Source organism: Pteropus alecto, unplaced genomic scaffold (genome assembly GCF_000325575.1).
Source record: "Pteropus alecto unplaced genomic scaffold, ASM32557v1 scaffold95, whole genome shotgun sequence".
Lineage (NCBI taxonomy): Eukaryota > Metazoa > Chordata > Mammalia > Chiroptera > Pteropodidae > Pteropus > Pteropus alecto.
This window is the reverse complement of record NW_006441071.1, coordinates 2,659,653-2,672,878: the sequence shown is the minus strand read 5'-3', so window position 1 is coordinate 2,672,878 and position 13,226 is coordinate 2,659,653. Positions and strand designations below refer to the sequence as shown.

The following is a 13,226-nucleotide window of genomic DNA, read 5'->3' as shown; positions in this document are numbered from 1 at the left end:
ACATATCTTCCATGGCTTATGTATCTTCTATAACTTGTGGCACAGGTTGAACACTTGGTGAGAATTCAAGAAATATTTGTTGATTAATTACCCAGGTAAGGGTTTAAAGAATACCACCACAACCAGCGGGGTGAATCTGAAAGTTCAAGCATGTAGAGAAAAGTTCAAGCATGTAGAGAAAAAAAATCATTAAAAACAAAAACATTGTCTACAGCCATGCCACCTTGAACAAGCCCGATCCCGTCTGATCTCGGAAGCTAAGCAGGGTCGGACCTGGTTAGTACTTGGATGGGAGACCACCTAGGAAGACCAAGTGCTGTAGGCGTAAAAAATAAAAAATAAAAGATTGTAAGCTGACAAGGTCCTTGCAATCTGTGAGGTCAACCAAGGGTTGCCTCGCCTAAAAACAAACAAACAAAAAAACATTAAAAACTGGTGGTAGCAGAGTTAGTCTGTGTATCCATTCTGTCATGTGAAACATTGCATCAGATGTGATTAAAACTCATCTCCTAACTTCATTTCCCAAGACAGGGTTCCCCAACCCCTGGGCCATGGACTGGTACCAGTCTGTAGCCTGTTAGGTTGTGGTCTTCACAGCAGAAAATAAGCAGCAGGGGAGCAAGCCAAGCTTCATCTGTATTTGCAGTTACTCTCCAGCTCTAGCATCACTGCCTCAGCTCCACCTTAGATCATCAGGCATTAGATTCTCATTAGAAGCAATGATCCCTGGTGCCAAAAAGGTTGGGGACCACTGTCCTAAAAGAAATGTGGACTATTTCAGTGATCATGAGCTCAGCTACAGGTTAGAGCTGGGGAGAGGGGGTCTGTAGGTGAAGTGACACTTTGACAGTCTGTTGGACTGTAACACAGTCCTGTCAGAGAACTCTTAGCTCTCTCTGCAAAAGGGGTTCTCCTAATCTGTGGGTTAGTATTTGAGTCAAATTTAGTCTGAAAAGAAAGGAAGAAGAAATAAAGATAAATAAACTTGTTTATGGTTTTCCTTCTTTGCCTAAGAAGCAAAACAAGTAACAGGGTTGAGATCATTAACTAGAAACATAAACATCACCCAATATATTTTAGAAAGTGAATTTCTAAATGTTTTAGAACCTTTAGCTCATTGGAAGTACCAGATAAATTTGAAGGAGAAAGACTGGTCAAAAACTCTGTGAGAGACATAAGAATGTTGTCAAAAGTCAAAGAGCTCTTGCTGGTCCTCTTTTTTTCTTACATTATGACTCCCAAGATTCAAGTCTTTGACTCTCCAAGATTTGAAAATGGCTTTAAGAGACATCATTGTCAAGTGCAGCATGGCCATAGCATTCACAAAACACATTCTCTGTATAAAAATTCTCAAGCATACCTTTTCACAAGTCAATCCTCTAACACTTTAGAGGGCCAGATTCTGTATGCCTAGCAACAATTCTATTTTTTGTGTTTTATCCTTCTTCTCAACTTCCTTGCTAGACTTTAGGGAATTAGCAAGACTTACCACCAATTGGACTGCAGAGCTTTTTGGCCCACAATAAGGCTTGCTATCATCAGGTATGTAAAATCTTGCCCAGTGTAGTCAGAAGTTAAAACTAAACCATCATAAACCTGTGGGACTTATGACCCTGAAAACCCTGGGGGAGATTTTTGGACCAGACCTCGATGGAACTTTGCCCAAAACCCCAAATGGGAAATATATATGAACTGATTCTGTGCAGTGTGAAGGCTGGGGCAGCAGCAGAACACTTTTATAGACTGATACAATGATAGATTAGTACACATTTAATCTTAGGTTAGGTGTTTAGAAGAGTCAGTCATTCTTAGCCCCTCCTCCTTCCCTGTTAGTAGTCCAGAGTATGGGTTTAAAGGTAATGGGCATTTTTCTTTGTGACACAATTATTCTTTATTTAAGCCAATTAGAAAGTCATCCCATAAAGGAAGAGACATGCCAAGGAAATACCCGTGTGTGTTATGGCTGAGATTTGCTATGAGGTTGCAGACTGGTTTAATTGGGCTTGGAGGGAAAAAAAAAGAGATCGTGTAGTTTAATAGTTCTATTTAGTGACAAAAATAAATAAGATATCACAATTGAAAGTATACAGATATCACTGACTTTAGGAAAATCTGCTTACGTATGAATTTATAGAACTGATGAATTAGGGGTTATTATTTACATTACAAAATTTCTTTGCTTTTTGCTAGGGTTTTCATAAGGGGTAAGTTTCCTAGTTATAGTTAATATTTGATTTGCAAACACCCAGGGGGTATATTGCTTTTCAGGAGTCAACTTTTTGTGAAAAGCAAGATGTTTAGCAAAAGTATTAGAGCAAAAAGATGCCATGCTGGAAAATACTTAGGATGTAAACACAAAGTTCTTGGCCATAGTTTAAGCAGGAGATAGGCTGTCTTGAGAAAACCTGAAGAAACAGACCATGTGGCTGAGTCTGTCCATCTGATGCCTGATGTGTGCTCATAATGAGGTATTTTGATCATGGAAATGATCTTCCTGCAACCCTACACAGAACATCCAGATGGCATAAAAGCTGTAGGGTTTAGCCGTCTTTAGATTTCCAAGCAAAAAAAGAAAAAAGAAATTAAAATCCCCGAAGGAGTCTCAGAAACTGCCTTTAAATAAAGAATTTGCCTCTAATAATGGAAAGTTCCTGGCGGTTTGATAAGTCTGAGACATCCAACACACCTTGACTTCTAGATATTTTTGGTTATCTGACTTGTCACAGGCTCTAAATATCAGCAATTGTAGTTGAAGATTTCTGTATTCTATTCCCATGTTAATGGAAAATGAGAAATAAATATATTTACATATACAGTGGTTCTGCCAGGAGAACTAGAAGCAATGAACATTTCTCCCTGAAGTGTTGGGAAATTGCCCAGGGATCTCTCTAATAGAAGAAGGTTGGCTGCCTCAAGGCCAGCAGTCTACCTGTTTTTCTCTTCTGGGTCTTTCCTTCTCATCTCTGAGAAATGCTCTGGAAGGCATTAAGGAGACTGGGGGAGTGGGCGGGGTAAGGAATGGATTTGGAACTGTGCTGTTGTTAGAGTGACAATGAGACTTCAGGGTGCTTTGTTCAGTTCAGAGTGTAGACCCAGATTTCAGTGGCTCCTGGCTCTGTCCACGATCCCCAGCTGTTCTCAGGCTACTCCACCCTTTAAGATTTGAACCCCATAAAATATACAGTGGTATATCTGATATTTTTTCTAACATATCTAGAGTTTCTTGGTGGTGATGATTACAAATGGTGATGGTGGTGGTTGTGATGAGTAGTGGGTTGCAGGGAAGAGCAGGGGGCGGGGCGGTATGGTGACTGTGGTAGTGAGACTTTCTGTTAGTAAGTTCTGACTCTGAAATTCTTACATGCTGTGAATTTTGTGGGCCATTCTGAATTTTTCCTCCTGTCCCTTTCTAGCACCATATCATCCCATTGCGCACAATCCTAAACTTTCTTTTTTTTTAAGTGCACTGACTCAAGACTGTGTATGGCCATCTTCACTAATGGTTTGGGACTAAGAATGCACAATATAAAAATTTAAATGGAAACTCGTTTAAGTATTGTGGCAATTCCTGAAACTGGGAATTTCGCCCCACCATGTTGTTGTCTGTCTCCAACTCATTCATTTTTCTTCCCACTCCGCTCCAACTTGTTTATCCCTTATCTCCTTCCCCTCAAATTTCTATTTATTTTCATACAGAGATCAGCTTAGCTCACTCTGTCTCAATTCATACCCATTTTCTTTGTTTTTAACTGCATTCCCAAATAAACCCATTAGGTCTAAACAAAGGTGGTTCTTTCCCTCAAAGGAATTCTATTAGCAAGAATTAAATATGTTCAATGAATTCTCACTACACGTCAGTGCTTCAGTGCACACCTGTCACTCAATAAAAGCACCTTTTGAGCACTGTAAACTCTTATTCACTCCCTCCGTGGGCATGTAAGAGACCTTTTTCATTGAACCATACCAGTCGTGGAGGTGAAATTATGGAGACCCTGGGATTTCTCCTCTGTAAACTCACACCCCTTCTGTGCTAAAGAAGAATATATATATAGGAAGAATACTTGGGAAGAGTACATAGACCTTTCCTTTCAACTCTTTTCCTAAAATCTTCTTGTGGTTCCAAGAGACTCCTACTCTGCTGCCCATATTCTAGTTCCCTGTTCTTTTTGCGTTGGCTTCCAAATCTGGGGGCCTAGTACTCTGCTGAGAACTGCCACTGTTCTCATCCCAGCTGCGATTGATGGTTCTCTGCAGTGGGCCATCCCCAGCGATGACACTACAAGCCATCCTCAGTGATGACACCTCTATTAGAACATCTCAAGCCAGCTGTAGTGCAAACACCTCGCTCTCACAAAGGGTAGGCTTTAAATAGCTGTTTGTAGATCTGTTTGTTTCTAAGTATTTCATGATTAAGGATTTGAACTTTAAAACCAGGCACATATTTTCTTTTGTGCTGACATGTGTTCTATTGGGCATCTTTTTAAAAAAGTTAACCAATTTTATTCATATTGAAATTCTATTGCAGCATGACCACCCTCCATTTATACCCCATCTCACCTTACCCCATGACCTCTACAAGTGATGTCAGGAATACCTTAGCAGCTACAGTATTCACACTGACAGCCTTTTCAACACTTACTCTGATGTTGTGCAGACTTGAATGGGCCTGGAAATAATGCAACCGTAAGAAACATTGAGACAAAAAGGTTTCTGCAGCAAGCTTTCACAGTTAAGTTCTCTGACACCCTCCTGGCCTTTTCTTGAATTAATATTAGGCTACTAGGCTTTCGATATTAAGGCTAAGTATTTCATTGCATCAATCACTTTTTCTTTTCTTTTGTGGATTACTGTCCTTTGCTTAGACCCAGAGGTTTTACAATTTGCATAATTTGCTCTTTGCCTTTTAAAACTGTTCGTACTGATGAATGACTCATCCTACAAATCTGTGGACACCTGTCATCTTGCCGCTTTGATTTTTTTAAACTTTAGAATTTTTTTCCATTGTCATCATAACCTTTTATTAATAGCACTTTCAAAATTCTCAATGCCCTTGTACTCATCAAGAATTAAACACATATCAGAAATAACAGAAATAGAAACAATCACGGTGTGAACCAACAAACCAAGATGGTTGAGCCTACAATGACCAACGTGACCAATGACAGCATCTGCGGTGGCATGCAGAGTTCATAGCCTTTTGCTTTGGAGCATTACTTCTTTTTTATGACTTTGAAAGTATATAAGTTGGAAATTTGTAAGTTGATGATGTCTCTTTTGTTTCGGAGGAGTTCATTCTTGGCTTCCCAGAGGCTGGGTCATAGTGCAGTGTCAGCCTGAGATACATAATTTCCATTCCCAAATGAATCTGTATTCCGAGATGTGCTTAATAATCCTGTGCCTCAGTGCAGCTAGTCCGTTTCTCAAGGACCTCCCTCTCAGGGGCTGGCAAAGATTTACTCTGCCTTTCTTTGTACAGGGCCTTCATCCCTGTGGGAAAGAACCTTTCCTGCTTTTTGTTCAAGAGTGGAGAGTGGAGAGAGGGGGTGACATGAGCATTATCAATATTTCTGCTGAAGTTCCTGTTCTGCTCCTATTCTTCCAGGAGGCCTAGATGCCTCATGCACACAACTTTTATGGTGGCTAACCTCCTTATTCCAGAGTTCCTAAGAAAAATGTACAGATTAAGTCCTTCATCATGGACCTTGCTAAAGAGATATGAATTAATCATCAGGACTTGAAAACAAAGTTTTCTCTTTATTCCTCTCTACACCGGCCAGACCGCAAAGGTGAAATGTATTCTGAAGAGTTGGTGAAAACTTGGCTGTTCCACTGCCTCTCTATCCCAGGGTAGTCACAGAGAGGGTGGGAATAGAGAGCTAGATGTGGTACCCAAGCCAAACCTTGGCTTGGACTGCTTGATATGCTCAAGTACCCCAAAAGAGCTGTGCTCCACTAACTTTATAGGATTTCGCTCTATAACTTAACCCGAAAGATGCCAAGACTTTATAATAAATGGTTACCCTGGAAACTCAGGGAAACCCAGGATAAACCCAAAGTATGAAATCATTATTTAGAATGTCCCTGGCCTACTCTAATTCTTGGTTCACGCTTTTTGGACAGGCTCTCTGCTGCTGAGGAGGCCTGAAACTGCACACTGCTTCATAAACAGGTGGGAATTCAGACTGCTTCAGAGGGGACCCAAATGAATGGGCAATGGGGCTCTGCTCTGAACATCACCAAAAAGTCTCACTTAGCTTGAATTTTATACCAAATGAAATGTAAACCTCTGCCTGTCTCTCCTGTGTACTCTAAGGCTGATACCTACTAACAAACCATCTTCGTTCCTCAATTTTAAAGGTGTCACACGCTCATTTGTTAGACCTATTTTGTTCTAGGAATTATTACATAGTATCACCTTATATTAAAAGCAAAAGAAAGAATAAGCTGTTTGTTTCATGACTGTGATTAGTGTTTCCATGATGTATTTTTCCCCATCCTTTTACATTAAGACTCCACCTTGTCTGATCAGAAACAGAACCCTTCCCAGCCCTGCGTGAACTGCGTGAACCACTCAGCCCACCGCTCCTGTGGCACTGCTTGCCTAGACTCCTGCATTTTTATCCTTTTCATATGGATCTTAGTATCCGGCTAAAACTCAAGGGGACTCTGAAGCTATTAGGCCTAGGTTCCTGCTCCCAGAACTTTGCCCTGCAACTTCTAGTTACCTTTGTCTCCCAGAAGTATGATGCCTGTCTCCTTAATTTAGCAAGTCTTCCATGCTCTGCTTGGGACCCTGCCCTCCTCTTTGGTCTGCAATATGCCTTCAGTCAGAAAGCAAGCATGATTTAGGAATCACCTCTTTTGTTTCCTTTCTCTCAGGGATCAGAATCCTTCTATGCTTTGTCAGTGACTGAAAACAGTTGTTTCATTCCCCAACACTAGTTCTCTGTTTGGAATAGGTAAATCTTTGCTACTTCTTCAAGGCTAGAAGTAGTCCTTCTCAAATAAGTCTTTTTACGGTTAGTATTTTTGAATCAGGATCTAAAGAACCTGTACGTATAACATTTGGAGGTTTTTCTCTACAAATTTCTTTTGTTCTATAATTTATCCCCTCTTCTTTTTTTTTTTAATCCCATGCCATTGATTTCTTTGATAAATTTGATAGTGTACTTAAAATTCTGGATTTGCCTGATTTCTTCCTTGTGTTGTCATTTATCTTGTCCCTTTGTTTCTGGAGAACTATAGTTGGATATTAGAAATTCAGTGATACAGGTGAACTCCTTTAGTAATAATATTTACTAAAAGATAAATAGCAATAATATTTCATAAATAGCAATGATATTTCATAGGATCTATGTATACTCCTAATGCATTACATCATGAGACAAATAATATCTGTCTTCTCAACTTTTAGTAATGCTAAGATTCATCATTGAGTTCAGGTATGACCACTCCAATCCCCATTATGAATTTCACCAATCCAGAATCTCCCTTTTAACTAATAGTTTGGTATTTATTCATTATATTTGACATTATTTCATTAGGATTGTAAATTATAATGTTTTAATTAGCTAGAACTCTATACTAGATGCTTCTCAACAAAATTTCTAAACTGTTATTCCGCCATTTTAAAGAGCATCAAGTTGGAATTTGAGAGTGAGGTTTATAGAAAATGACATACATAGTGTTACGTAAACCAAACCATTATTTGAGTTTTAATGACATTTTAGTAATCAGAAAGGACCGGAGCAGGCATATTCAAAAGAAATCTTTTTTTTTTTTTCATTTCTTCTTGCTGTCACCAGTGATAATTCTAGTAATTCTAAGGACGACTCTGGAGGTTTCATGTTTTAAAAACCATTTAAATGTTGATAAAATAATGGTTCCTTCAACTGGAAGGGACCTCATAGATCACCTGTTTATTCCTCTCATTTTTACTGGTGGGAAAGTGAAACTCAGCGATGTTAAATGAAATAGAATAAAATAATGGCAAAAGCAAAGGCTCTTAGATCATTACGTTTGTTTCTTGACTTCAGAATTAACTACCTGTGTGACCTTAGTTAAGTTATTTAAATTCTTAAGTCTTTAGCTTCCTCATTTAGGTTAAATGAAGACTAAATAGAATAAGGCGTGAAAAACATCTAATACAGTCTCAAAATACCATCTTAGACAACAAAGTTATTACAGTTGATCCTTAATGCAGGGGTTGGGGTGCTGACCCCCACCCCAGTCAAAATCCACATATAATTTTGACTCTCCCTGAATTCAGCTAATAGCCTGCTATTGACTGGAAGCCTTATCAATAATTTATACAGTTGATTAATGCATATTCTGTATGTTCTATGTATTATATATTATAGTCTTACAATAAAGTAAGCTAAAGAAAAGAAAATGTTATTAAGAAAATCATAAGGAAGAAAAAATATATTTACAGTATTTCTTAAAAAAAATTCACATATAAGTAGACCCGTGCAGTTTAAATCTGTGTTGTTCAAGGGTCAACTATATTTAAAATATATTTAACAGACATTTATTGAGTGTTTGTGCTGTGCCAGTCACTATACTACATACTAGAGATACAATTTTGGGGGGAGGCAGAATAATAGCCTCCCAAAGATGTCCACAAAACCTGCGAACGTGTTAACCTTACAAGGCAAAAGAGATTTCGCAGTTGTGATTAGGTTCAGGACTTTCAGATGAGGCGAGTCTCCTGGATTATCCAGGTGGGCCCAATGTAAACACAGGTATCCTAACAGGTAGGAGAGCCAGAGTAAGAGGAGGAAATGTGATTATAGAAGCAGAGATTGGCGTGATGTGGTCATGAGCAAAGGAATGTGGACAGCTTATAGGAGCTGGAAAAGGCAAGAAAGATTCTCTCCGAGAGCCTCCGGGAGGAACACAGCTTTGCTGACACCATGATTTTAGCCCTGTAAGACCCATTTCTGACCTCCAGAATTGTAAGGTAATATATTTATGTTTCTTTAAGCCATTAAGTTTGTGATAATTTGGTACACTAACAATAGAAAACTAATGTAACTTAAAAGAAGACACAGTCCCTATCTTTAAGGCCACTATTATTACTGCTCAATCAATCTTAATTCAGTGCTCTTTGTGCTACATTAATATTTCCCAATTGGTATTTCACCATCATGACTTTTGACTATAACCTCATATCACCTGACACACACCTATAATTTTGGGGGTGAGCACAAAGTGAATACCAGGTTGCTACTGGCTTCGATCTCTCCCTAAGCAAATCAGTTTGTAAAAATCACAGCTTTGATATACTAATTATATTATTTTTGAATATGCATTAAGATACACCCATATCTACTAAAATTATTCTTCGACCTCCTCCATCTCCAACCCCTGCCCTGCAAATTACTTTACAAATGATCACTGATGCCCATCAGTATTTTGGGACACCTAGCCATACTCCATCCAGCATTTAGCAGGATTTTCATACCTTGGAGATTTTATGTTGGGGACTGTGGCTTTTGCTTCCATAAGGCATGGGTTCACCAGCATGACTACTAACCAGCATAGCTGCAGTGGTGGAAAGATGCCGGGAACTTGGTTCCTTGCTGATCTATGATGTTATTAGGCATCGGTCTTTAATAAACTCTCCTGAGAGTTTGTAGATGTGTGTAATTTGGAAAAGGAGCATAGTGCCATGAACTGTTTTGAACACTCCCTCACATGGGTAGCCCTGCTTAGTCACCCCTTGCTAATTCTTTTCTTGAATGAAGAACATAAAAAAAAAAAATTTTTTTTTTTTAAGAGATCTTATGTCAGCATTCAGATTCCTGGAATTTGGTGTTGATTTAGGTAAACCTGCCCAATTCTTGCATGTCCTAAATAAAACAAGCTAGAGACTGGGAAAAACATAGCCCCGTTGAACACATGGCGTAAATGCTCTCCAAGTTTCCTGCAGTTATAGGAGTGAGTCGGAACCGCATGCAGGAGGCTGCAGAGTGCAGCTTCAGCAATTACACAGCTGATCAGACCAGGACTAACTGAATTTGGCATGGTTTTGAGGGCTGTGGTTTTATTATTTTTTTCCTCTCCCCTCGGAGTAAAATATTCTTGGACAGTCTCTTAATCGCATATGCCACACTTATTTTTTCACCTCAGAAACACAAGCTTCTCTTCTCCCTCAGGCCTCTCTTCTCCCTTAGACCATAGCAAGGAAGGCACCATGTGTCTCCTTCCTGTCCTTCTTGATATGGGTTAGCAGAAAGAAGACAAGAGCTATATAATCCAGATTACATCCCTAGCTTGGCCACATACCCACTCTGTCAATTTAAGCAAGATCCCAGACCTTTGTCTCTTTTTGCTTATCTATAAAATGGTAGTGACGATATCTTAATATGTTAGTCATTCAAATAAAATTATACTATGAACGAAGGACAAATTTATGTGGAAGCTATTTGTAAACTGTAAAGTGCTTCTCTTTGCTCCATTTTTGCCTTGAAACACATTGTCCCCTAGCAGCGCTTTAGACAAATATCCTAATGAGTCATTCCTTTACTCTCACAAATGTAGAGAAGAGTGGAGAAATGTCACCAGATCCTGTTGTTCCCACGTTAAACCAGTCAGTAGTTTTAAGTAGTTTCATATTTTCACTTTGAATCATTGTCATCTGGCCACAGCTTACCTATATAACTTTATTTGCCTCTGGCTTATATCTTTTTAGTCACACTGGCTTCTGATATTTCTCTGAACATACTAGGTTCATTTCCATTTCATAGCCTTTACAGTTTATGCTTGCTTTGACTGGAACTCTCTTCTTCCTGAATAGATGGCTGCTTGCTTCTGCACAGGACTGAGCATAAATCTCACCCTGTCAAAGCCCTTTTCCCAACTGCTTTATATAAAGGGATCTCACTTCACAGCTCCTTATCACAGTAGCTTTTATACTTCCTTCATATCACTGACCAGAAACTGTAATTAATCTGCATGTGAATTTGATGGCCAGTTTAATGTCTGTTGTCAGTAAAATAGAAGCTCCATGAGGGCAGGAATTATTTCCTCTTCAGACCTCAAGAGTAAAGCTGAACGAAATAGACGTTCATTCTGGCAAAAACTACGTTGGTGCTTTGTTTAGGGTCATAAGGTTGTGGCGGGCTTCTGTTCAGGAGGATGTGGTCCTCTAGGAAATAGAGCTATATTTTATTCTTTCTCAGAACCCTTAGCATCTAGCACAGAGCCTGGCACATGATTAGGCCTTAGTATTTTTTGGTTTGGGCAGTGTAGACCCTGCCTCTGTTTTCTGAAACGGACTGCCAGGTGAACACGTGGCTGTTCCCGTAATCCAAGAGAGCTGGCATCTCATGTTGACTTCTCTACCTACGTCAGCAACTCAACCTTTGATAACGACTGACATTTCTGGAAATACCTTCCTCTTGCCCTCACCCACTGGCTTGAATGGAATCCCTCTGAGTCTGTTGACAGACAGTAGGAGCTTTTCAACTTCTATACTACTTGCTGAAGGGAACACTTATGAGAACTTGTTAAAAATAATTGATGATAACACTCATAATAATATGAATTAAGTAATTGTTAAGACTCATAATAATATGAATTAGTATAACATGCACCAGGCACTATTCCAAGAGTCTTGCATATTAGTATTTGCATATTAACTTATTTAATCCTTATAATAACCTCATGAGGCAGGTTGTAGTTGTATCCTCCATTCTATAGTTGAGGAAATTAAGGTATTGAGGGGCTGAGGAATATATCAGTGACAGAGCTGGGACATGAGCCCCGTCAGTCTGGCTCAAGGGACTCTGTGCTTAGCTGTTCAGCTGTAAACATTGCAATTTCTAAAGATAGACCTGAGCCTATCATTAGACTTCCCTAGGACAGATGGCAGATTTAGCCTCTAATTAATTGGTTAATCTTTTTTATATAAGTAACACATAAAATAAATTCCTCTGTACAGCAATTAATACATTCAAAAAAAGTAAAAGTCCTCCTTTGATCTCCTTTTATAATGCTAAACTGCTTCTCCTTATCCAAGGACACAAATTTGTTTATATCCCTTCCATTCATTGATGACTCTGCCTAATGTGAGCCAACCTCCTCAAATAAAATGACAAATATAATCTCTCCATTCCTGGGGGTAGCAACCCACAATTCCTTCCAGCTAATGCATGCAGAGGTTATGTCACAGGGCCAAAGCTCTTGGAATTCACAATTTCCTTATAATATTTGTTTCCGAGTTCAAATTAACTATTCAATAAATGATTAGCTGAATGATCAATTTAACCACCACACATAGAAAGAAAAGATTAAAGTAAATACGTTAAGTATATAGTCAATCTTTGTATATGTGAGCAGCAGACAGAAGTGCTGATGGAGGTTATAGATCCTATTTCTGTAACTGGTCATAAGTTCTGGCTGGTAATTTGAGTTTAAAGGAAATTATACACTAAACATTCTGGAAGACATCCCTTAGAAACTTTTGGGGAATGAAAATATTACGAGGTCGGGGGCTTATTCATAGGAGTTGACTATTTTCTTTCAAAGTACTTTCATGTCTTCCTTGAAATGAACTTGCTTTAGCTTAACCTTTCTTGGGAAGTACCGTAATTTGGATTCTAAAGCCATTCTTTTCTTTGGGTTAATAGTTTGAAGAATACTAATATTTTTACTGTTTTAGGACCAAATCAACAAAATCACAGTGACTGCTCTAGGGCATCTGTGGTTTATTCTGAGGCATCCACCCAGAAAGAAGGGAGAGCTGACCTGACATGGGAGGCTCTACCTCCACTGACATGTGGATAGACTAAGAACTTGAGCTTCATGTCTATGGGGCTAATAAATCAACAGTGAGAATAGGGTGAACATTTAATAAAGACAAAACATACAAGTTTAGAGGACTTTCTTTTTAACTATAAATGAAAATCTGGGAGAATGACTCAAGCTGGTTGTAACATACAGCTGAATGGAATTGTTTTATTAATTACCTATAGATGCTTGAATATGACGTCATGTTTAATAAGGAAACAGATTATAAGATAAAACCTTGGAGTTAAAAACATTTATAATCCTGTAGTCTATGGAATCTGCAAATTAACCAAAAAGATGAAGATAGCACTTGAATATAATTTTTAAACATTTACTTAGGTCATTTTCCATTCTGATCATGAACTGTTTATATACACAAAATAATATGGTATAACAACCAAAAAAAACAATAAAAATCCCAGAGTGTCCCC

At 38.7% G+C, this 13,226-nt stretch overlaps 1 non-coding gene across 1 annotated transcript; it reads left to right on the top strand.

Moving 5' to 3' along the window:
* The first annotated feature begins 206 nt into the window (after positions 1-206).
* Positions 207-325, top strand: LOC112485075. The gene has a single exon (XR_003048354.1). It is a non-coding gene; the product is annotated as a 5S ribosomal RNA (ribosomal RNA).
* The last annotated feature ends 12,901 nt before the right edge of the window (positions 326-13,226 follow it).